Source organism: Eubalaena glacialis, chromosome 2, assembly GCF_028564815.1.
Source record: "Eubalaena glacialis isolate mEubGla1 chromosome 2, mEubGla1.1.hap2.+ XY, whole genome shotgun sequence".
Classification (NCBI taxonomy): domain Eukaryota; kingdom Metazoa; phylum Chordata; class Mammalia; order Artiodactyla; family Balaenidae; genus Eubalaena; species Eubalaena glacialis.
Window position 1 is genome coordinate 112,939,007 of NC_083717.1, and position 26,858 is coordinate 112,965,864.

Genomic DNA, 26,858 nt, shown 5'->3' on the forward strand with positions numbered 1-26,858 from the left:
AGTAGAGAAGATGAGTCTGTTTTGAATAAGTAGGATTTAAGTGTTTGTTGGGTACCTGGGTACACTTGTCCAACTGGCTATTGGAAATATGGGTCTGAGCTCAAGGGAGACAACTGAGTGGGAAATGAAGATGTGGGCATCGTCAGCATTTAGGTGGCAAGTAAAACCATGAAATAGAGGAGATCTTTTCAAGGGGCATGTATAGAGTGATAAGAGGGTGAGGGCCCAGTGCTTCAAGAGTAGGCAGAGTACGAGAAGCCTGCTAACAAAACAGAGGCAGTATTTGTCCAAGGAGCAAGAAAATAATTGGGCAAAAAAGGTTTATGGCATTGAAGGGAAGGGAGAGAGTAGATCAAGACAGAGGGAGTGGTCAGCTGCTCGGAGGTCAAGAAAGTTAAGGACTGAAAAGTAGCCATTGGGGATACCAGATATTAAGAATGGGGATTGGAATAAGGACAAATTTAGAAGCCTGAATGCACAAGCTCCGTGAGCGAATGAATGGTTAGGAGGAAAGATGGAGAGTGGAGTTCAAAAATGAAAGGAAGGTGAGAGAGAAGGCATTCACAAGATCCGGCTAAAAGACCAAGGGTGTAATAAACCCCGGTAGCCCAAGCGGAAGGGGCTGGAAAAGAGGACTAGGTTGAAGACACGAAGTGAGTTCCCAGGGAGGGAGGTGGGACTGGATGGGGTCAGTCATGACTCAGCCTCAATGAGCATATGAATAGAGGGGAAATCTTTCCCTTTGTAACCAATGATTTACCTGGGGGTTTGTGGACATTCCTGGTAGGGGTCTGGGGAGGACTTGGATGATAGAGGCTAGGGATGGGATGGGGAAGGGACTGTTTAGAAGTCCGATTAAAGGGGAAGTATGTTCTGATGGGAAAGGGTAGGGATGGGAAGAGGGACTGAATGAAAGTCATGTTTTAGAGAAAAGATGAGAGAGAAGAAAGGGACTACTCTCCATGGTGGGAGATGGAGTCTGACACAAGCCTAACTTAGCAGCAGGGCCTCAGGGGGTAATTGCAGTTTTGGGGGCAGTGTTGTAGCTTTCATGGAATTGTTGTAGCCCATCCTCCTATCAGGTATGTATGTGTCTGTTGAAGGAGCTCTTTCTCAAAATACCAGAATATTTTGGGACCAAGCCACTTAGCCCCCTTCTGGAGCTATCAATACACAAAGATAGGGAAGATGTCTTCTTTCTCCCTTCTTTCATCAACACCAAAGGGACAGTGGTGCTATTTCTCCTCTGTCCTTTGGTGGGCACAGAGAGTATAGGATTCCATCTGATAGGTGGCGAGACAGCAGCTGCAGCTTGGCTGGTGGCAGGAATGGCAAGGCTTGTCTGAGTGAAAAAAACAATCTGTCTCATTGGGATCTGGAACGCTCTGGGGCTCTGATGAAGCTCCAACTCACCATCACACAGAAGCAAGGAAGGAGGCAACATTCTTATTTTACAAAAGTATCACTGGCCGCTCAACAGGAATCAACACGCAGGAAATGGTGACTGTGTGGATGGTCGCAGTGCTGGTGGTGACTGTGGTAGCTTTATTGAAGGGGCTGGTAATGGAGTGGCAGCCTTCATGATTCCAGTCAGGACCCCATCTTTGGTCAGCCAGGGCCGATCCATGAAAACACTGAGAACAAACATTGTACTTCTCCAGCTGTGGGGTATTTAAAAACCACACGGTCCTGAATTCCAATCACAGTTCTCCCAAGTACTGGTGCAAGTTATTGAACTTCCCTAAACCTCAGTTTCTCATTTGAAAAATGATGATTATATAATGTCTATCTCATTGGACAGTTCTAAGGACTTATTTTAAATCTTTCAGATAATGTAGGTAAAGATGTTAGACCAGCAGCTGGCAGTAAAGCCTTCAATAATGAGTAGCTCACTGAAGGTTGTAACACTCTGTTTTTGGCATTTGGAGGTGGCACCTAAATGAATGGAGCTTGGAGATATTGAAATCTGAACGTTAATGTTAATGGCTATGTTGCAGTTTGGACAAACCTGAACATTGCAATTAAATTATTTCCCATCTTATGCTTAAGTATAGTAAGCAAGTTTACTCAAAGTTAAGAAGAAAGAAGCAACAGTTAATTACATTAGAATGCTGCTGAGCTTTCAAAAGCAAAAGGATTCCTGGATTTATACTCTCAATCTGTAGAATATTTTGTTCAGGCACATATTCTTCTCTCCCTCTTTCTCCAATTTCATTAATTCTGTCCTCAATCTGTTTTTCAACATTCTAAAGAAATGTAGAGATACATCTATTTACTACTATTTTAATTCCATTGAACGCTAAAAAATTACACAGAGGTAGAAGAGGACAGCAATCTTGGTTGGTTCACAACTGTTATTGTGTTTCTCAAAGTACGTTTTGTGGAGCTTCTCTTTGGATGTTAATGCATCATATGAAATAAGGATCCTTAATTCACAGACTGGGAAAGCCTAGTTAGAGAGGTTTCATTTATATTTAAGAGTTTCCCAGAAACTTACTATGCTAACATGCATTTGGATCTACCAAACTTATTTGATCCTAGAAATATTCTGTTTCATGACTATTGCAGAACTTGTGTTCCGTGGATCAAGCTTTGGGAAACTTGTTTCTAGGAAAACATGGGACAGCCAGGACTCTTGAGATCTGAGATGTTGAAGTGGAAAGAATCCTCTAGAATTTTTAGAGGAGTAAGAAAAGAAAAAGACTAGGGAGATTTTAGGACTCAGCTCTTGGTGATCTGTGCTTTCTCTCCAACATGATCCCAATATATTCCATTTGCACTTCAGTCATAACCAGGAAGTTTGGAGTGGGGAAATTCAGTGGTAACTCCTGGGCAAAATTCCTTAACGTTAGTCTTCTATGAGTGGTGTGGCAATGTGGTGCTGTGTAGTTGTTTTTTTTTTTTTTAATTAATACCAGAGTGGCTGTGTGTTTTTATTAAATAAATGCCAGCAATTTTTAAAAAAAAATTTGAATTTTTTTAATGCACAAAAATTTCAACAGCAAATACTTCAAACGATGAGGGCCAGGGGTATGATATATTTTATAATTATAAACAAAAATCATAAGAAGTGTTATGAATACATTTTTACAGAGAACTTTTGTGTTGTACATGATTTAAATCTTTCAGGTATTCTTAATGATTATGTCTTAACTAAGGCATGGTGGGAATTCTCTTCTTCAGGTCACATACTCATTCACTGTTTTAATGATACCAGATAACTCAAGTGAAAACTTACTTACCTGGTTAATGATTCTTAACCAGGGAGAGGTAAGCATAAACAATTCTGTATAGCTATTTGCAAGAAAATGAGCCTGGGCCCACACCTGCAGATTCCGATTCCGTAAGATTTGGGAGGGGCTCCCCAGCTTGTGTTTTTTTCCAACAATGCTCCTGGGTGATTCTGGTACACACCTTGCTTTGACAACCCTTGGGATGAATATAATTAAAATAACAGACGTGGATTAGTTTTCATTTATGAAACAGCATGGTATGCTAGACTTCACAGTTCTCCTTGATGATAGTGCCTGTAAGAATGTAGATTTTAAAATGAAAGTGATTAGCAAACATCCTTATTTGTGTCTGTGTTTTACCATCGAAACATTTTGTGGAGGCAAATTTGGCATCGGAAGTAGAGTAAGGGGGAGAAGTGGGGAGAGGCAGGAGACTGGCTCATCTTCATGTAGGTTGTTAGGTACAAAACTCCTTTTTTTGAGGTGACTTCTGTAAGAGTATGGTTTGTAGGCACTTTTGATTAAGGGAAATATGATATTTCAGGGTAAGGAGAATAAGGAGCAGCAGAATCTCTGGGGGATGCTTGTAGCAAGAGAGGTGATAATGAGAAGAGAGTAATGGAGATGAGTTTTCGTTTCTTAGCTTGATGTTCACATCAGCTCATCTACTCAGATCGCTGGCACAGCTACCAATGGTGATATTTTGGATTTGCAAATGACTGAGAAACTTAAGCCACCCAGTGTTCCCATGAGGACATTGCTTAAAAAATGACAGTGAACAATTTTGCAGAAAATGGGCTGTTTGTCAAATTAGAGGATCAAATTCTATTATCCTTCAGTGTGGGTAGGAGGAAAGCCTGGTTAACAAAGTGCTAAATCTCCTAAACAAGTTTTCCCGGGGGGATGATGAAATGATAGCTTATTGTGCAGAGTGGAAGATTCAATTATCCTCATATTAACAATTTTTTTTGTTTTTCTGACCTACTAGCAAGCTATGGAGTGACTTTTGAGAGAAAAGGTTGGGATTTCATGAGCTGCTTGTGGAATGGATGAGAGGGTAATGTGTCTATGACATCTGTCACCCTACTGATCACCTGGGTTGATTCAGAACTGTCCTAGAACGGAATCTGAGGATAAATTGGACACTGTGTGGCTTAGGGCACGAGTCTCCTTGGAGTAGCTTGGCTTAAAGACTAATTGCCTCAATCACACAGCACCTCTGAGAACCTTGGATTCTCATATTGTTTCTCACAAGAATCAACTACCTTAATCCCTCCTTGTTAATCCCTCAGGGGAATTGTGCACAAAATTATTGTGTATTGTGCATGATTATATTTCATATATATTCATACCGTAGAAGGATGCATGGCCCTATCTGATACCTGGTTTATTTAAAACGGATCATTTGCCTAAACTTCTCTAAGTAGAACCTGGCTCTAATCTCACATTCCCACCCCCATCCCCACCAAATACTCAACCCAAATATTACAATATAATTGAAATTAGATTAAAAAATTAAATGACATTTTGTGAGCTGTTTAAAAGGGTCAGCAATGTGTTTGAGCGTTACAAGATTAACCTTTGCTCCTTTGGGAAAATGCAGACTTCAATAGGGATTCTGTGGCTGAGGTTGTACTTGCTAAAAGTTTAAAACAGTAATTTTTTCCTAAGAAAGGTCATCTTGAGCTAAAATGTCAAATAAATTATTTAGATTACTGAATTAGAAAAGTGAGGATCTGACAGGCTGAATTTTTTATGCACATTAGCCACAGCCGGGGTCTCTCTATGCTCTTTTTATTAGGTAGAGTGCACCCCCTTGCCTCTTATTAAAAATCTCTCCATTTAGTCCGATACACTTCCTTTGATAGATGACTGCTGCTTTTGAGCATCCAGATACATGAGTCTGCTGAATTCAGATGGCCCGTGTTTGTTCTGCGTGCCTCCTAGGCTGGATTCTAGCAAAGAGGCAAATGGGGGGACACGGAGAAAAGAGCATACATGCAAGCACATACACCAACAATAAATGTTTGTACATATGTATGCATACAAACATATAATCATGTAAATAAACATACTTTTTTAAAAAAGGAAGATAACCTTGGAATTCAGTAAAACAGAAACACTCTCCAAGGATATATAGTGTGTTTCTAATAGGGAACACATAATATCAGATTGGTCCCAGTTAGGAAGGAAATAATACCAAAAAATTAAATGGCTTTATGACCGTGTGATCTAAAAAATTCTTCTAGAAGCAAGGGTACTCTTTGAAAGAACCTCTAGGTGCCACTGCCACCTTGGGGATATGGCAAATTTCTGGGTAATGCTTATTTTATAGAGCACTCTGAGTCTTTCAGAAAACTTTTTTTTTTCTTTCCATTATGGTTTATTACAGGATATTGAATATAGTTCCTTGTGCTCTATAGTAGGACCTTGTTGCTTATTTTATGTATAGTAGTTTGTATCTGATAATCCCAAACTCCTAATTTATCCCTCCCCCACCCCCTTTCCCCTTGGGTAACCATAAGTTTGTTTTCTATGTCTGTGAGTCTGTTTCTGTTTTGAAAATAGTTCATTTGTATTTTATTTTAGATTCCACATATAAGTGATATCATATGGTAAATATTTGTCTTTCTCTTTCTGACTTACTTCACTTAGTATGATAATCTCTAGTTGCATCCATGTTGCTGCAAATGGCATTATTTCATTCTTTTTTTGGCTGAGAGTATTCCATTGTGTGTGTGTGTGTGTGTGTGTGTGTGTGTATACACATATACATACACACCATATCTTCTTTACCCATTCATCTCTTGATGGACGTTTAGGTTGCTTCTATGTCTTGGCTGTTGTACACAGTGCCGCTGTGAACACTGAGGTGCATATCAGAAAACTTTGTAATTGCAGGTAGATGATGCTGGTATTAGTTCTTTTTTTTTTTTTTTTAATATTTATTTATTTATTTATGGCTGTGTTGGGTCTTCGTTTCTGTGTGAGGGCCTTCTCTAGCTGCGGCAAGCGGGGGCCACTCTTCATCGCGGTGCGCGGGCCTCTCACTATCGCGGCCTCTCCCGTTGCGGAGCACAGGCTCCAGATGCGCAGGCTCAGCAATTGTGGCCCATGGGCCCAGCTGCTCCGCGGCATGTGGGATCCTCCCAGACCAGGGCTCGAATCCGTGTCCCCTGCATTGGCAGGCAGACTCTCAACCACTGCGCCACCAGGGAAGCCCTTAGTTCTTTTTTATACATGAGAAAATTGAGTTATAGAGCTGGCAAAGTTAGTGATAGGGCTATATTACTATCACAGACTTGCAGACTTGAGTCCTAATACTGGCTCTTGGCTCCTTCTTCACCAGGATGTCTATGTCAAATTTGTGGTTTCTTAAGGAGAGAAGTTCTTTAGAATGTGTAGTTGAATGTTTTGATGTCTACAGGTGAAAATGTAGATGGCATTTTCAAGCGTGTTTCTACCTTCTATATATAAAATACAGAGTATTCTGCATTTCTGTGAGGCTTTTAGCTTCTACCTCTTATGTTTCTGGCTTATATATATGTATACTTTGCTAACTTCTCTTTTCAGAGAACTTTACTCTCTAGAATAGTTATTTTTTCAAGTTGCTTTTCACATCTATCTCAAGAAATTCTCTTTACACAGCTAAGGATCCTAAGGCTCAGAGAACCTAAATGTTGTACAAGACTGGGGTCGAGTTGAGATTAGAATTCAGAACTTAGAGATTTTTGGTTCTAAATCTGTGGTTGAATGATACCATTTTTTTCTTCCTCCTCCTTCTGTAAGTTCCATTTTCCCTTCATTTCCCTCCTTTCCTTCTGTCTTTGGCTGTCTACTGACCACTCTCTTATTTGGACAGTGTTGGTGCCCTGCATTTCCAGATCTTGTGGAAGTTGCACAGAGCTTTTTTTTTTTTTTCAGGAAAAGATGTACAACATTTTAATAAATGTTTAAAGTTGTATTAAAGGGACTAAAATATTCCCAAAGTAAATGGAACATTGTTAAACAAGTACCGTATGCTAACACATATATATGGAATCAAAAAAAAAATCTAAAAAAAAAAAGATTCCATATATATGTGTTAGCGTACGGTATCTATTTTTCTCTTTCTGACTTACTTCACTCTGTATGACAGACTCTAACTCCATCCACCTCACTACAAATAACTCAGTTTCATTTCTTTTTATGGCTGAGTAATACTCCATTGTATATACGTGCCACATCTTCTTTATCCATTCATCTGTCGATAGACACTTAGGTTGCTTCCATGTCCTGGCCATTGTAAATAGAGCTGCAGTGAACATTGTGGTACGTGACTCGTTTTGAATTATGGTTTTCTCAGGGTATATGCCCCGTAGTGGGATTGCTGGGTCGTGTGGTAGTTCTATTTTTAGTTTTTTAAGGAACCTCCATACTGTTCTCCATAGTGGCTGTATCAATTTCCATTCCCACCAACAGTGTATGAAGGTTCCCTTTTCTCCACACCCTCTCCAGCATTTATTGTTTGTAGATTTTTTGATGATGGCCATTCTGACTGGTGAGTTGCACAGAGCTTTATGACTAGTTTTGGCTAATGGAGTGTGGGTAGAAATGAAGTGTGTCCCTTCTCCGTTGAAGAATTGAAAAGCTATTATGCACCCCTCTATCTACTTCTTCTAATTGCCTTGGCAATTTTGAAGGAGACTTTGAGTTGCAATGGTAGGATTAAAACTATGCAGTCAATTATTTGGAGATGCTCTGACGAGGCACCAATACCTGTAGTGGATTTTACATGAGGAAAACACTAACTTTTATTGGGTTAAGCCTTTGGGGTTTCAGAGTTATTTATTACCATAGCATAACCTAGCTTATCCTGCCTAAAACCTGTTAAGGGTGCTTTTTTGTTCAGAATTTTATTTTTAATAAAAATCCGTTACTTTTTTTTGGTTCTTTTGGTCTCCACTTGACCCTTTATCCTAATTGTTCCCCTCTTATATAGGGTCTCTGTGAGTATCTAAATTCATACAAGGTGGGCATCCTTTTCCTCTGTCCTCAATGATTTTTCTTTGTAACTTTCTTACAAAATATCTAGACTTGACCTCTCCCTGTGTGTAATAAGAAACTAAGAAGTGCTGACACAAAAAAATGTTATATCCCAATATTTCTTCCATGTATTTGAAGAGAATAGTCCCTGGCAATTTTGGAATTTACAAATGTCCAGTTCTAGAGAAAGAGTTCAAAATGAAGAAAATGAAAGGCTTTCAGAATATCTATTTCTTTTCTATCACTGTAAAAATAAAGACATATTGCTTTACCCATGGCCCATTAGATCACTGAAATTTGGAATGCATGACTGTGGTTTTCAATTGATCTTTAATTTGAAAGCATCTGAGAAGTGGTCTAGGAATTGCTGGGCCCTAAATATAATTTTCCAAATATCATCTAAATTTTTGGCATTGAAGTTACACTAACTTTAAGAACTTATAAAATTGGCTGATGCAATACAAAGGATAGCTCAAACTTTCTCAAGCTTAAATTCTTAGTAGGGGGTAATACTCTCTCAGGGATAATGTATTCCCAAGCAACTTTCTTAAGAAAAGGCCTCTGGAACTAAGCAGACTTCTACATGTAGCCCAAGCTTTTGCATGTTTTAGTGTGTGTGTACCTGGGTGTGATCTTGATTTATACAGCCTTCTCTGGAGGTTGAGGTAAGGGTATGTCATGCCCTTTATTCATGGTTCCATGCCCAAATAAAATTTCCAGAATATCCCTAGAATAAGAGCTTTCAGTGACTCCTAAATTAAGTCTAAACTTCTTTGATTCTATGCTTCTCTATAATTTAGTCTCTCCCTGTGAACTTCTTTCATTACGTAGAATCTCTGATCCTGTTGAGCAGTTCATTGTGAGCTTAGACCCTTTGTTCATACTGTTCTTTATCTTGGGGTTCTCTTCCGTCCTACTCCTCCTCTCCTATCTTTGATTTGCCAGTTCATTAAAAGACAGTTCCAAGCCCAACTCTTCGACTACACTGTCTTTATTACTAAAGGCAAAAAAATTTCTAGTGCCTACCCTTGGGACTGAGTTATGCTTTATATATTTAACCCAATAAATCATAAATCTCATGTTGGAGGTCCAAGGAATGTGAGTGAAGATGGAATAATTTTTTACAGCGGGGGGGGGGGGCGTCCAGAAAATGGAGCTAAACTTTGAAAGCTGAGAGGTGACCCATCAATGATCAAGCAGGAGATACAAGAAAATTAGGGACAGTTAACAGTGGATAAACCAAAAAAACAGAGAAGGTTGTATGTGGGCAAAACGGGGCCTAATTTCATGATTGCTAAATATTAGCTGGGGTGCTTATTTTACCTGTAGTCTAGTCTCTTGTGGGACTAAGAGTTGGCATCTCAAGAGATTGTTTACCAACTTTCTATCACCCCTACCAACAAGGCCAGTCTAAGGTTTTCTTAGTTTGTAATGAAAGGCTAAATTGCTATTAGTTGAGAATATACTTGTGGGAGTAGAGGCTTACATATGTTCTGCAAGGTCCATGGATCACTAATTCTACAAGTTATAGGCCTTTATGTTTCTGGGCAAATTAGTCATGACTCTTAATTGTAAATAACAGAAACACAACTCAAACTAGCTTAAACTAATTTAATTGACTCAACAGCAAAGGATTCCTGTGGCTAATTCCTCAAAAGAAGGAAGGTTCCGTTATGAACATACCAATAAATCTCCACTAAACGAAGAGTATAGGATGGCCCACAAGAGTATTTTGGCTCCTCCTCTCTAATCACTGGTGCAGACCCCAGATCCATGATGAGCAAAGCTTTTTCCTTCCCAGCTGGGTATAGCAGAAAGCAATAGGATAGGAGATGGGTGAGTGAAAGGTAGATACTGAAGCAGATAGATTCTCTGGTTCCAGAACTTGATTTCAAGTTGATGAACTTTTGTGGTATCACAATGATAGGCTGATGTCTGAATGATTTCCACTAGAATGTAAAGTTTGATATATATAAACTTGAAATCTATATAACTTATCAGAAGAAAATCTGAAAGTCCTCCTGTGTAGACTAAGACTCCTCTAGTGTTCTGGATTTGAAATAGGAGTGGTGGATAAAAGCAGGAAAGCACTGGTTTTGTGTATGTGTGTGTGTGTGTGTGTGTGTGTGAAATCCATGATTTCAATAAAATATTATATTCTAAATTGAGGCATATATACACTACCAAATGTAACATAGATAGCTAGTGGGAAGCAGCTGCATAGCACAGGGAGATCAGCTCGGTGCTTTGTGACCACCTAGAGGGGTGGGATAGGGAGGGTGCGAGGGAGATACAAGCGGGAGGAGATATGGGGATATATGTATATGTATAGCTGACTCACTTTGTTATAAAGCAGAAACTAACACACCATTGTAAAACAATTATACTCCAATAAAGATGTTAAAAAAAAAAGAGAAAAAAAAAAAACCCAAAGTGAGTTAACTGTTTTTCAGAGTGTATTTTATTGACACGTATAAAATATATCAAACATTTAAAAAAAAAATAAATGAGGTCATAAATGGTTAGATTAAGTTAACCCTGACTTGAGGAGACATTTGTAAGAAGGAAAAAAACTGCATCTGAGATGCTTTTGCAATGCACAGTTTACACATTTCATCTGGCTCTCAGTCTGGTATTGGTGGTATGCAAGGAAGAGGTGGTTCTTGCCCAGAAAGTGCTCTACAAAGGCCCATCTAAAACTGAGATATAAACAGGTGTTCTTGGTTAAAACAGATAATAAGACCAGTATATTTCACACAGCCATAGGATAATCCAGAGACTCTGAATTCCCTCCACTGCAGCCATCAGAATTCCTCACCATCTCCACCTGATCACCAGGGCTTGTCTCTCTAGCTCGTAGAGAAACGCAGTCCTCCTCTGGTATCTAACTCTTTTTGGAGAGTGGGGGTCAGATCTCTCTGCAAAGCTTCTGAGAAATGTAGTGACACTTTTCTTTAAAGTTTAATAGGACATTATTGTATAAATAGGCTAAAGATGGCTCCTATATATTGGCCCCTATGTTGTTTATTTCTTTATAGCAGGCCAGGTAGCTCAAAGCCTGCCAGTGCCAAACTCAAAATCTTACATATGTAGTTGCTTTAAATATCACTCAAATAAGTATATTTTAAGCCGTCTAGAGCACATACCCTACAAAATTATATCCAATATCTGCCACCTGCAGATAAGACAAACCCTGTAGCTATAAAAGACCCCAAACCACTGCTGCCCTTTAGAGCTTTCTGGCCCAGAGACTGTAGAGCGACACCACCTGGACACATCAGCCCATCTCTGATTTCTCCCTCCCCCTGGAGTTGTCCTCTCCACTTCTGGATGTTGGCCCTGCGCTGCTGTCTCTGGAAAGCTTTTTACTCCTCTTGGAAGGAAGAGGGCTTCTTCATGCAACCTCTTCAAGCTCTGCCTGATAAAGCTTATTGTGCAATAGTGCCATCTTATAGTCTTGTCTTTCCCTTGATCAGCTCTGAAGTCCTCGAACTCAACATAGATACCCCCATTTTTTCCCCCAGGAATAAACAAAAGTGATATTAGAAGTATTTACCAACTTATTGGCCCTGAGATCTGCCAGTTAGAATGAACACAACTATAAGCCACTGACACAGGGTATTTGTACAACATTTTCCTTTGATAGACTGCCACCAGACATCCAAATGGATTAGGTTTATTCTCTTATTTATTTATTCAAGAATGTGTTGAGTGCTTACAATTGCCAGGTACTGTCCTGAAACTCCACCAAGTACTGCTAACTGAGGGTATCAGGACACTGTTGAGTACATCAGATGAAACTTAGTAGATCTGGCTGGAATGGCATGGTTGAGAATTCTCCTGACAGGAGATCCCACAGGGAGTGTGGCCTCCAGGACTGGGTCTTCTGGACAAGGTGCTGGGACAGTGGTCTGGATCCCTAGAATATGTAAGAGCTATCAGCCAAGTAATAGAGGTTGCAAGCCCCCCAAATTCTTAGGAAACCCACGGATACTTGGACTCCAGTGGTTTGACCAGAAAAATCTCTGTATGGTGCCTTCGGGATTCTAGAATCACCTTGCTAGCCAAAAATAAGCATGTTGCAGTCAGATCCTTTTCTGGGAATTTTCTTTTTTTTTTTGAGACAGTTGCCACTCTAACTTTGGAAGCATAAGTCTACCATAAATTGATTTCAGATACCAGAGAACTTGGGCTGGTTTAAAGGTGCATTGCACCTTCAGCTTCTTAAATACTCTGCCCTTCCTGGGATCCAGTTGAACCCAGGGTCTTCCTATAGGTGCTGTTATGGAGTGAATTGTGTCCCCCAACCCCTGCCGCCAACTCACATGTTGAAGCCCTAATTCCCAGTGTGACTGTATTTAGAGATAGGGCCTATGAGGAGGTAATTAAGGTTAAGTGAAGTCATAAGGTGGGGACTCTAATCTAAAAGGACTGGTATCCTTATAAGAGAAAGTGACATCAGGAGTGCACACACACACAGAAGAAAGGCTATGTGAGGACACAGTGAGAAGATGGCCCTCTGTAAGCAAAGGAGAGAGGCCTTAGGAGAAAACAAAACCTGCTAACACCTTGATCTGGCACATCTAGCCTCTGGAACTGTGAGAAAATAATTTCTGTTATTTAAGCCACCCAGTCTGTGGTATTTTGTTATGGTAGCCCTAGCAGACTAATACAGGTGAATTGTCAGCAGGAAGGCTAGGTTTGCAGCATATATGATAAACAGATATAAGAAACCTGTGAAGCATGAAACCAAGGGAGATATGTAATAGCTTAGGGACCTATCATTTCAAAAACATGGCCTGTATGTTCAGTTTTCTGGATGTAAAGAACAGATTTCCATCTCACAGAAATCCGAGAAAAGAGGATCTAATGGATGTGGTCTTGGCTTTAAGGAGTTGATAGGGATTCCATCAACAGGGTACTTGGTATTTATTTACTCTAGTGCTCCATTTTCAGTGTGACTGAACCTGACTTGGGTCTGTGTCTTTCCCTCCCACTTTCAATAACCTTGTTCTTCTTCACAAATCTGCATATTTTTTCCTCTTCTCTGTAAATTCCATTAAATTTCAGTTGGCAAGTGACCCATTAATAGGCCTGATTCTTTCTCAACTTCTGCTCCCATCAGTTACCTGCCTATTTGTTCTATAATTCAAGCTTCAGAGTTCTTGAGAATTTTGGCTAACCTTTGAGCTGTGGGAACCTGAACCAGAGATTTCTCTGGCCCCATCAACTTTCACCAGAAGTGGTTAGAGTACAGCCATGGGACCCAATACCTTGTTACCTAAGGGCTGGAAGTGGACTATGTGTGGGAAGGTAACGTGAGCCTCAGCCTCTACACTATTGCTGCTTTTGTGGCATCATCCACATCTCTTAAGGGAAAAGGATAATAGCCCAGGAATACAATGTTGGGTCACTCAAAAATGTAGTAACTTGATTTATACCAAGGTAACATATTGCTGTTGACCCAGGTCCATCTCTGCCAAAGGCTTCTGGAGGTCAGGTCCTGTGAATGAATTATGGGTATAAAACCCAGGTCCAGGAACTACATCCCAGTCCTCACCATATTCTGCAAGAGAATGTAAAGGTTATTCTTCAGTAGGTGCTGGAGCATTGTCTGGACATTGGGAAAGCTGAAGGGCTGAATATAACAAATGGGTTTGAGTATTGTCTGGTTGTCCATTTATCACCGTCCTATGTGAGTGTATGTTATACCACCTGCAGATACAGCCTCGTTAAGGCCTGAGCCCTTGGAGCTGTTGCAGCAGACTGAGTATTTGAAGGAGTAGGTACCTACTTAGCACTTCTCTATATTTAGGCTACGTTCAGAAGATCAAAAATACTTCTTTTTCTGACTCAGTTGGGAACTGAGCTGGTCATAAAATCGTCCAAATAAATTAGAAACTGAGGCAGCACATCCAGATTTTCTAAAAATAGTTTAAGTGTAGTTGTTGGAAGTGTGGCCAGATGTGCCTTGTTGGCAAGGGTGAGTTGTGTGTATGTATATTAGTCAACCACATGAAAATACGCCCAGATGTCCCAACAGGGGTCTGTTTTCACCCAGAGGAAGTCACCTGGACAGAGCTTTAATCATGAGAACTAGAACATTCAGCACACTCGCATACTTCTATACTCCACTGTTCTTCATGCCCCAGGGATGAGGGGCTATTGGCATAAAATCTGGTTCCCGACCATAAGGTTGAGTCCTGACCAGAATGGGTGAGGAAAGCATAGGAGTTCAAACACATGGAGATGAGTGAAGCTCTTTTCTGAGTTTTCTGTCCAAGGGAATGCTCACCAGTAGACAGAATAGAATCAGAATCCGAAAAGAGAGATAGAGACTAGCAGCAGATAATGTAAAAAAACTGAAAGAACTGGGCAGCTAGAGAATGAGTAACAGCCAGTAATGGGCAAGCTGAAACCAGTGCCCAATAAGAGGGAGCTAAATATATGAAAGTATTTGCTGGAACACTTTACAGATCACCAGCACTCTCAGCTGTGGTAGGGGTGGGTAATTAAAGGAATGTAGCTGAGAGAGAGAATAGCTGCTTCACTGTCTCTGAAGTCCTGTCAAACTTATAGTCAGCTACATGGCTGAGCACTTATTTCATATGTTAGTTCTTTAAGCATCAGTTTTTTATACCCTCACAGCATATGCTGTGATCCACTAGGAATATTAATGGGTTACATGAGGAATGCTTCTTGATTGCTTGATGGATAGAGTCCCTTATTTAGAGAGATTTTCATGTAATTGAACTGTTGTCTATTCATTTTATGTTTGCAAATATTTTTCCACATGAGTATCCAACCTGTTTCCCATGTATATCCAAGTTCTGTATCTTATGCATATTTTCTTGCCTGCTTCATAATCCAAATGAACCCATTCTCATCTGCTGGCCACAGTAGGACAATAGGTACTATTCTGGACACTGAATTGTCCATTGGTACATCTCTCTGGACTTGGGAGCTGGAGAGCAAAAGACTGATGCTCCATATTTTGGGAGTTATTTAATCTCAGGTGTTGCCACAGCACAACTGGGCATTGGGAAACAACAGGAAAGGGGGTGGGACAGGAAGAGGATGAATTTCCTCATCATATTGTATTTTTGAAAGACTGACTTAGAAATGTCACTTGAGCCATCAGCAACATGCAGCTAGTACTCAAACCATTTATTAGTTGACAAAAAAGAGCTCTCAGTGATTCAAATCCTGAATAATTATGGGAGAACCTGAGGAGAGGTGGGCAAAGTTCATCTATACTTATGAAAGGGTTTGTTTTCCATCCTTTCCCTCCCTTAGCAGTAAGAATACACCAACATTCTTAGGTCAGGGACTCCCTGATTCAGTTCTTTGTAAGGCCCTAGAATGCTCTCCTTATTTTGGGATTTCCAGCCACTATAGATAGCCCAATTTCATATAAACAGGCTTCGGAAAAAATAACTGCCTGAAGGCAGCTATCTTTATGATTTTTGGCAACTTGCTTCTTTAAGGACTGATTAATTAACCACCAGAGCTGACTCTTCCCAAACCTCTGATGGCTAGCCAAGTAGATGAAGTGGCTATTCCCATATCCAGGAACCAGCTTCCAGTGGTTCTAAGAGCAGAGCAGGAGTTAATTTGGGGGGGAGATACTTCATTCCGCAAAGGGTTGTTTTGGAGAACTCTCTGTCTTGGCCACAAACCTTGAAGTCATGGACTTGACATTGACTGTTTTTGACATTGGTTAAAAAAATCTGAAGGCCAGTACTCCAGACTAGGATGTTTACTTCTCTTAAACAATTTAAGGGAGAGGCTTATGGTTCTTGGCAAAGATTGTTTTTAAGGAAGGAACTTTGGATCTCTTCTGGTGGACAAGAGTGTGAGGGTCTGGGACTTAGATGAAGGAAAATATGGGGAGGACTCTTCTCTGTGTTAGAGAGAAGGCCCCTAAAACACAGTGTCAGGCTGATGGACCAGGGAGGAGGATGATCAGTAGGGTTTTTTTGTGACAGAATTGTAGATTAACTCAAGAGGGAATTACATAATTCAAGGAAAAAGTTCTTAAGACAGTAGATTAGCCTATGGCCTACTGTTTTGTTGTATAATCTTCTTTGTTTATCAGAAGGTAGCTATTACCTATTTACATTTATTTCTTTTTTAAAAAAAATTATTTATTTATTTATTTATGGCTGCATTGGGTCTTTGTTGCTGCGTGCGGGCTTTCTCTAGTTGTGGTGAGCGGGGGCTACTCTTCATTGTGGTGCGTGGGCTTCTCACTGCGGTGACTTCTCGTTGCGGAACAGGGGCTCTAGGTGCACGGACTTCAGTAGTTGTGGCATGCGGGCTCAGTAGTTGTGGCTCGAGGGCTCTAGAGCGCAGGCTCAGTAGTTGAGGCACACAGGCTTAGTTGCTCCGCGGCATGTGGGATCTTCCTGGACCAGGGCTTGAACCGCGTCCCCTGCATTGGCAGGCGGGTTCTTAACCACTGCGCCACCAGGGAAGCTCCTCTATTTACGTTTCTTATGTATCATTTCTAATCTTCCCAAGGCAGGTGGATGCCCAGACCTTATGGGGCAAAGGTTACCAAATCAACAAACTAATAGTTGCAAGCAAAATACTTTAAATTTTAAATATTTAAAAATCACCACTATGACTCCTATTCATCAGGAAGACCTAACCATCTCATTTCTAATTCTTAACTCAACCCTCTTTGAAAACACAGCTTAAATATTCTCAAGTTTTAAAGCTTTTCTCAACTTACTTCAGTCCATTCTGATGATTCTTTCAGTCCAGTTTCTACGTAAGTAATAACAACAGCCTCAACCATTTCTACACAGCCATGTCTGTGGCAATTATTAGGTATCAGGCAATGTTCTGAAAGCTTTATATATATTGATTTTTTTAAATCTTTACATCAATCATATGAAATAAGTAATATGGTTTTCCCATTTTATGGATGAGGAATCTGAGGTCAAGGTTTACAGCTAAGAAGTAGTGGAGATTCAAACCCAAACTGTTTAGCTTACAAAGTCTGTTCTTTATGTCTTTATGTCTGGATTTAATCTGTGATCCTTTCGTTATTTATGAACTTTTGTTTCTACTAAGTTAAATATTATTTTCTCAGTATTCAAAAGTTTTCATAAATGGGCTGAATATTGCCATTATAATCTTCTTGAGATCAGGAAAATGTCTAAAGCTCATTTGAGTTTCCACAGTCAATATAATTTCCAGCATAAAGCAGCAGCTTAATGTGCATTTTATCTAATTAGATTATACTTGGTAGTGGATTTCACTCAAGAACTTTTACTAAAATTTTAGTATTGCCTTATTCTCTGTGATACCAAAACATCTTGAATCTTACATACAAAGTGAAAATGTTACAAAGTAGGAATATCTATTAATTCATGCAACAACTATTTTTTGAGTACATACTATGTTTCAGGCCCTAGGCAAAGCAGTCATATATTGAGCTCTTATGAACCTTATAGTCTAGATAATGAGATCCTCCTAATAGTCCAATAATAATAAACTGTGATAACTGCCATGAAGAAAAAAGAATTGGGTTCTATCAGAGAGCAGAATAGGGGAATTGGTATGGGTTGAGTCAGGAAAGTCTTCCTGGAGGAGGTGATATTTGAGTTGAGATTTAAAGAATGAACAGGAGTTAGAATGGCCCATGGAGATCTAGGCAAGCCTGACTCCTGCTACTTTTCTGCAGTCACTTTACACTTCTCTCTCTCTTGTTCTTTTCATTCTTTTCACACAACCCTTATTTAAAAGTTATCAAATGAACCACTCTCCTTTTGTTCTCATATTCTTTCATGTGTTGCTCTCTGTGTCTACCATAAATTTTCCTACTCTTTTGTTTCTAATTCTCTCATTTCAACTGATGTATTTTGGGCATTGATGTACTTCGGGCATTTTATCAGTCAGGGTTCTCCAGAGAAACACAGCCAACAGGAGATATCTATATGTATATCTACCTCTATATCTAGTCACGCACACACACACACACACACACACACGCACGCACACACAGACTTATTTTAAGCAATTGGCTCATACAGTTGTGGGGGCTGGAGAGTCTGAAAGCTGTAGGGCAGCCTGGCAGGCTGGAAATTCAGCAGGAGTTGACAACGCAGTATTGAGGCAGAATTTCTTCTCCAGGAAACCTCAATTTTTCCTCTTAAGGCCTTGTGACTGATGGGATGAGGCACAACCACATTATGAAGGGTAATCTCCTTTACTTAAAGCCAACTGACTATAGATGTTAACCATATCTACAAAATATCTTTACTACAACACCTAGATTAGCTTTTGATTAAATAACTAGGTACTACAGCCTAGCCAAGTCGACAAATAAAACTAAGCATCACAGGCATTAATATCTATATTTAAATGGTTTATAGTAATGATAATTTTATGGCCTCCAGTTATATTCCTGACCAACCTTCATCTTTACAGGTCAGATTTTTCTACCCACTCTCCTCTTTGAGGTCCTATTGCTATATTTTGGAGGTCTTATCCATATAGTTTAAGAACTTCCGTTGAATGAGGTTTTCTATTTTACATTTAAAATCTTTCTTGCTGTTGGGAGTATTACCTCCCATTCACTAGCACATTAGGTCTGTTTCTTCAGGGAATAGTCTATAATAACTCCTAACTTTGACATTTTCCTGAGTTCTAACTGATGGCTTAGTCTGAGCCCATTATTTATTCATTCATTTAATCCTTCATTCATCAACAATGATTTTTAGTACTGACTATGTAAAATGCTCCCTCCTATATGTTCTGATGCATATATAAAGTTGAAGAAGACATCTTTATATTTTTATTCCCTGCATTACAATTTAACTGACCACAGAGAAACACATTTGCCACTATTCAGTTTACTATCAAGCCTTTTCAATCTTCCTGCAGTTTATCCCCATTGACTGGGTTTTCTACAGCCTGAAATATATCAGTATTGTCTGCAAGCCTGGGGATTTCATTAGATAACTCCCTCATTTAGATTATTTATAAACATGCCTTGGCTTTGATCCTTAGGAATTTTCAGTGCTTAAACTTATCCACCTAAAGAATTTATTTATCCCTCTCCTTTATTATCTAGGTTAGCTTCCTACTTATAACTAACTGTCCCTTTGAGCCCATTATGACTTTTTTTAAGTAAAGTTTTTACTGAAGTGTAACATACATACAGAGCAACTATCAAGCGACAAATTGTCACAAAGTAAACACATCCATGCCGTCACCACCCAGTTCAAGAAATAGTTATCAGCATTCCTCAAAATCCTCCTCATTCTCTATCCTCACTACACACTCCTGAAGGTAAATAGAAGCTTTCTGATGTCACAATTAATTCATTTTACCTGTCTTTAACTGTATATAATATATGAAAATATATAGTCTATGCTATTTTTTTTCCCTCTGAACATTATTCCTGAGACGTATCATGTTGCTACACCCATGTTGTTTGGAGTAACAAAAGTTGGTTCATTTTCAATGCCATATAGTATTGCAGTGCATACACACACACAGTTTATCTGTCCATTCTACTGTTGATGGACATTTGGGTTGTTTCCAGTTTGGGCTATTTAGTGCTACGATGGCCATTTGGAAATGTCTTTTGATGCATATATGTATGCATGTCTGTTGGGTATATGTCTAGGAGTAACTGGTGAATCATAGACTGTGCTGAGCTTTAGAAGATATTGGCAAACAATTTTCCAAAGGAATGCCACCAATTTATGAGCATTTCTGTTGTTCCATATTCTCATCAACACTTGGTATACTCAGCTTTTAAATTTTAGCCTTTTATGATTGTGTTTTGAATCTTCTTTTCCTAATGACTAAAGATGTTGTACACTTTTTATAAATTTACTGGCCATTTGGTATTCTTTGTGAAGTGCCTGTTAAGTCTTTTGCCCATTTTTTTTTTCTGTTGGGTTTTATTTTCTTATCAACCTGTTGGAGTTATTTATATATGTAAGATACAAGCTCTTTGTCATGTATGTATTGCAAATGCTTCTACTCTGTGACTTGCCTCTTCAAAATACTGTCTTTTAATGAACAGAAATCCTTACTTTTCATGTAGTCTAATTTATCAATTTATTCCTTATGATTAATATTTTGTGTACTGTTAAAAAATATTTGCCATTCCCAAGATAGCCTGTTTTCTTCCAGAAGACATATTGTTTTTACTTTCATATTTAAATCTGCATTCCATCTGGAATTGATTTTTATGTATAGTGTGAGGTAGGGATCAATATTTTTTTCTATATGGGCATTCATTTGACCCAACAGCACATTCAAAAGACCGTCCTTTCCCCATTGCCTTCAATATAATCTTTTTCATAAATCAAATAACCACATATGTATGGATTTGTTTCTGGATTCTATGTTATGTTCCACTGGTCTGTTTATATTTTGGGGGCCAATATCAGAATTCTTAATTACTGTAGTTTTACAATAATTTTTGATATATCTAAATATAAGTCCTTCAGTTTTGTTTTTATTTTTCAAGATTGTTTTCACTATTCTTGGTTCTGTGTACACCTGTATATATTTTAGAATCAGCATATCAAGTTACATAAACACACGCACACAGAAATTTGTTTGGAGTTGTTTGAGGTAATGATAACTCTCACATCAATTTTAGGAGCATTGACACTTTTTCAGTATTGAGCCTTTCAATCCCTCATTATGGTGTATCTTGTCAATTATTTAGTTTTTTAAATAAAGTTTCTCAATAATTCTTTCTTGTTTTATTACTGCTATAAGGAAATATAATTAATTTCTATGTGTTGACATTGAGTCAGGGATCTTGCTAAGTTCAACTGGTAATTCTAATAGTTTAAATGTAGATTCTTCTGGAATTTCTTGTTGTTTTTAAATAATTTTAGTTTTATATCTTCCTCTCCATTTCTTATATCTTGTTTTTTCTTGCTATATTGACTGCTGGGATTTTTAGTAAAATTTTGAATAGAATTAGTGATAGCTGACATCTTCATCTTGTTACCAATATTAGGAGGGAAGATTTCAAGAGTTTGCAATTATTACATTTGCTGTATGGTTTTTGTAGATACTCCTTATAATATTAAAAATTCCCTTTTATACTCAACATTATATGTCATTAGGAAATTACAAATTAAAACAAACAAGAATTGGATACCATTACACACCCATAAATGTAATAATCTGAAACATTAAAACATTAAATACCGGTGAGGATGTGGAGCAAGAAGAATTCCAATTCATTGCTAGTGGGAATGCAACATGGTACAATCACTTTGGAAGACAGTTTGACAGTTTCCTACAAAACTAAATATACTTTTACCATCTAATCCAGCAATCATGCTCCTTGGTATTTATTCCAAAGAATTAAAAACTTATATCTATATAAAAATCAGCAAAAGATATTTTAGCAGATTTATTAATTGTCAAAACTTGGAAACAACTAAGATGTCCTTTACTAAGTGAATGGATAAATAAACTGTGGTACATCCAGACAATGGACTATTATTCAGTACTAAAAAGAAATGAGCTATCAAGTCATTGCAGACATGGAAGAACCTTAAATGCATATTGCTAAGTGAAATAAACCAATCTGAAAAGGCTACATACTATATGATTCCAACTATATGACATTCTGGAAAAGGATGGAGACAGTAAAAAGATCAGTGTTTTCCAGGAGTTTACAGGGATGGAGAGAGTAATAGAGCACAGAGGATTTTTTAGGGCAACGGAACTATTCTCTATGATATTATAGTGGTGGATACATGTTACTTTTGTCAAAATCCGTAGACTGTTCAACACTAAAGTGAACCTGAGTGGAAACTATGGACTTCAGATGATAATTCTGTGCCAATATATGTTCATCAATTTTAACAAATGTACCACTCTAATGCTGGATGTTGATGGTGAGGGAGGCGGTGCATGTGTAGGGGCAGGGGTATATGAGAAATCTCTGTACTTTCTGCTCAAGTTTTTTGTGACATAAAACTACTCCAAAAAATAAAGTCTGTTACAAATATGTATGTAAATACAAAGTTAGAAGTCATCTGGTCTGGGTGACAATTTAATGGTAAATTTTAAAATAAACTTTTCAATAGTTAAAACAAAAAGTTCCCTCATTTCCTTTTAATCAGATTTAAACGTTTTGTGACTTTTTATCATGAATGGATGATAAATTTTATCAGATGTTTTGTTTTGAGGATGATAAAATCTTTCTCCTTTACTTTTCATGTATTTTGGTTAGCTATAGTAATTTTTCTTTTTTTAAATGAGAACTAACCTTATGTTCCTGAATAAGCCCCACTTGGTCATAAAATTAAAAAAAAATCTTACTGGATTCAATTTGCTAATATTTTGTTTAGATTTTAAAAATTTATGTTTATTAACGAAAGTAATTTATAATTTTCCTTTTTTGTAATGTCCTTGTCAGATTTTTCTATTAAGGTTATTCTAAACTGTAAAATGAGTTAAAAAGTATCACCTCTTTTGTTCTTCTATGGAAGTGTTTGTGTAAATTTGGTACTATTTTATCTTTAACTGTTTGGTAGAATTCACCAGTGAAGTCAGCTTTTCTTTGTAGGTATGTCTTTAATTAAAGATTTAATTAGGTATTTTTAGATACAGAAAGTTTTATTTTATTTTTTTAAACCAAAGCTTCTTATTTTTAAAATTTTATTGAAATATAAGTCACATAACAGAAATCTTACCACTTTAAAGTGGTTTTTAGTATATTCACTATGTTGTGCAACCCTTGCCACTATCTAATTCCAGAACATTTCCATCAGAGAAGGGAGCATTCTGAAAAAGAATTTAAATGTGTAAATATTTTCTCTAAATAGAAAAATACTGAGCAAAATCTATGGAGAAGACAATGACAACTCCAGGAAATAAGTTAACACATTCTTTAAGCAGAGCTAGGAAATCAGAGCAATGTAAAGTCCCAACACAAAAATGTTTGAGACAATATTGCTAAACAACAAATATGGGTTAATGTATATATTTTGGAGGGTCAAATATATATTGAAGGATATTTGTGCTCTTAAAAGATTCTGAGGAAGAGAAAACTCCCATTGTGTAATTAGGAAACCAAATAGAAATATGTATCATGTTTCTGAGTATCTCTGGTCAATGGGTACCTTGGATCAACATTTTATCCCAGAGATGGTCAGGAAGTTCTTCCACATATCTGACTGCAATCCCTCTTGCTTTATTTCTTAGCCTGTTTGCTTTTGCCCAGTCCCCTTAAGATTTCTTCTTGCCGTTCCAAGTACAGAAAGTTTTATTTTTAAAAAATTTCTTCCTGTGTCAGGGGATATATGTATACGTATAGTTGATTCACTTTGCTGTACAGTAGAAACTAACACAACATTGTAAAGCAATTGTACTCCAATAAAAAATTTTTTAAAATTTCTTCCTGTGTCATTTTTGGAAAGTGTGTTTTCCTGGGGGTTTGCCCATTTCATCCAAATTTACTGACACACAATAGTTCAGAATATTATTTATATTCTTTGTAGTATCCTAGAATCTAGTCGTAGCATCCCCTTTCAAGTATCTAACTTTGATAAACAGTACATTGTCTGTTTCCTTGATCAGTGTTATTAGAGGGCTTAATAATTGTTATCATCTTCTCAAAGAATCAGATGTTGGTTTTGTTGATTTTTCTGCATTTTTAAGTTTAGTTTCAACTTCATTAATATCTGCTTTTATCTTTTGGTTTAACTTGCTGCTCTTTTTTAGAGTTGTATCCTTAGTACATTGATATCAGCCTTCTTTTTAAAAATATACATTGTAAGGCTTTAAATTTTCCTCTAACTATAGCCTTAACCTCATCCTAAATTCATTCAGTTCAGATAATTTTCTAATTTCCACTGTGATTTCTTTGACCATGAGTGATATACAGTATAAGTACGTTGTTTAATTTATAAATAATTGGAGTTCTTATAGCTATTCTTTTTCGCTTTTGATTTCTAGCTTTATACTAGTATTTCTTTCTTCTCTTTCTTAGATTCCAATTATACATTTACTAGATTTTTCCCCAGTATCCTACCTGTTTGTGTCCCTTTCAGAGTTTCCTGTCTTTTCTGTATTTTTTGTTCTCTATGCTACTGACTTATCTTCTATTTAATTAATTCATTCCTGAGCTGAGTCTAATCTGCTTTTAAATCCATTGATTGAATTCTTATTTTCAGTTATATTTTTCTGGTTCTAGAAATTCCACTAGATTATTTTTATAGATTCCAGTTATTTGGTGAAAAATCTCTATTTTTGTTATCTATTTTTTGACTAAATCATAGAAGAATCCTTGTTTGATAATATTCAGATCACCTATAGGTTTACAGTTATTGTCTTTCTTTTTCCTATCTCCATCCTATTTCTTAGCAGGCTTGGTTATTTTTGATGGAATGCTGGACATTTTGAATGATAACTTTTATAGTCTCTGAATGTTTTCCTTCTCTAGAGTACATTCATCCTTTACTCTGGCAGACAGCAAAAGTGCAAGCCATCATCCCAATCCAAACAGGGACAAATTTAATTGAAGGATAATTATCAGTCTTTGTAAGGCTTGGTTGACCTCAAGTTCACACTGACCCCTAGGATGGAGTAATTGTCAACCCAGGGGCTTTACTGGAGTCCTTTCTCATTGTTGAGTCTTGATTTCTTATTTTTGTCTTCTGTACACTGTGAGATTTACAAAAATTCCACTCTGCTTTTTAGTTGTTTTCTTTTTGGTTCTTAGCTTCTTGTCTTGCCCATTTGATCAGCAAATGCCTGGGGTAGGGGGTGATGGGGACTGGGGAGAGGAAAAAGCTGTGCAGAGTGCTGGGCTTACTTTGAGCCTCCCTTGTCCCTGGGAGTTAGCCCTTAATAACCCCAATTGTTACTGCCCCAGCCCCATGAGAGTACCAAAAGCTCTGTTGGCTTCTCCGCTGCTAAACAGTGGATCTCTTACCTCACTTCTTTTTTTCTGGCTGTGTTGATTCTTCGTTGCTGCGCGCGGGCTTTCTCTAGTTGCAGTCATTGGGGGCTACTCTTTGTTGTGGTTCACGGGCTTCTCATTGTGGTGGCTTCTCTTGTTGCAGAGCATGGGCTCTAGGTACGCGGGCTTCAGTAGTTGCGGTGCACAGGCTCAGTAGTTGTGGCTCGCAGGCTCCAGAGCGCAGGCTCAGTGGTTGTGGCACATGGGCTTAGTTGCTCCGTGGCTTGTGGGATCTTCTCAGACCAGGGATCGAACCCGTGTTCCCTGCGTTGGCAGGTGGATTCTTAACCACTGCGCCACCGGGGAAGTCCTCCTACCTCACTTCTTACCCTCTCTGAGCAAAGAATTGGCAAGCTCCCTAAAGAGGAAAAGAAGCATGCAGAATATGGGTTTACCTCAGTGAAATATTCTTCTCTCTTGGATTATGGTCCCTCAAATCCTGGTTGCCTCATCAGCTATCTGATCTTAGCTGGAAGTGAAAGTCTATGCCTTTTTATTTGATGAATGTAACTTTTGTTTTAGAATGTTGAAAAATATCTAGACAGATCATATATCTTGTATGCAATTCTAATGATGTTATTCATGAGTGCATATTCAGAAACACAGATATTGGGGTTTGGCCACTGTAGTAATAATTCACATGCTTTCTGGACATTTCCTAATTGTCAGTCATAAATGTTAGGTAGATAAAGAGCATAATTTCCCCAAACATTTATACAGAAAAAGAAGACATAATAGGGTTAACACAGGGATAATTTTATGCTTCTACAGCAACTTGCTATGGAAAAAATTCTAACTTTTATGTTTATTTCCTACAACACTTCTTCGGGAAAGAAGTTAGATAAATTCTAGAATTAGGGTAGAATATTGCTTTGTCGCCAAATTAAACATTAGTAGGGGAGTTTTCTGCCTTGGCATCTGGGTTTTTTCAATGCTAGATATTTTTTAAACTTTTTGGAAGACAGTGTGTCCTGTAGGGAGATTCTTAGGCACAGACGCAGAGCCTGACAACAGATGGTCACAGGAGATCCTTTCTGGTTGTGTCACTTTGGGAAAGTCTCTACCCTCAGTGGCCCTCAGTTGTCATCACATGTAGAATGGAGAGGATAAACCCTGTTGTGCTTATCTTGTGGGAGTTGTGTGAAAATTGAAAAAAGAGAGTATGTGCAAATGTAGTTTGGGGACAGGAAACTACTACATAGGTGGATGACACAGCAGATTTTTTGACTCATATTTAAAGCTTCAAGTAGTTTCTGAGCTCTGGATCCTTATTTAGAACTTGTTTATCTCGTTATTCCCTATCAGAGTTTATCAGATTATTCTCTAAATGTAGAGGGTAAACCAAAATCTCTTCTAGACCCAAATTTCACAATGAATCCAAGCTAAACAAAGCTCCATTCTGCCTCCTTTCTGCTGTCTTGTTGCTCTTGCGGCCCCCTGATTACAATGAACAGTCCCCATCTGTAATCCTTTTAACCCCTCCTTAGCCTTATTTTACATCCCTATGTGTCTCTGCCAGCCAAATAGTTTATTTTCCTCCTCCTGTTTGGATTAGGGGGGTTAAGCTGCATGGACTTTTTTGGAACCCAGTTAAGACACTATTCTCAGCCCCAGCCATTAGTGCTCAATTTTAT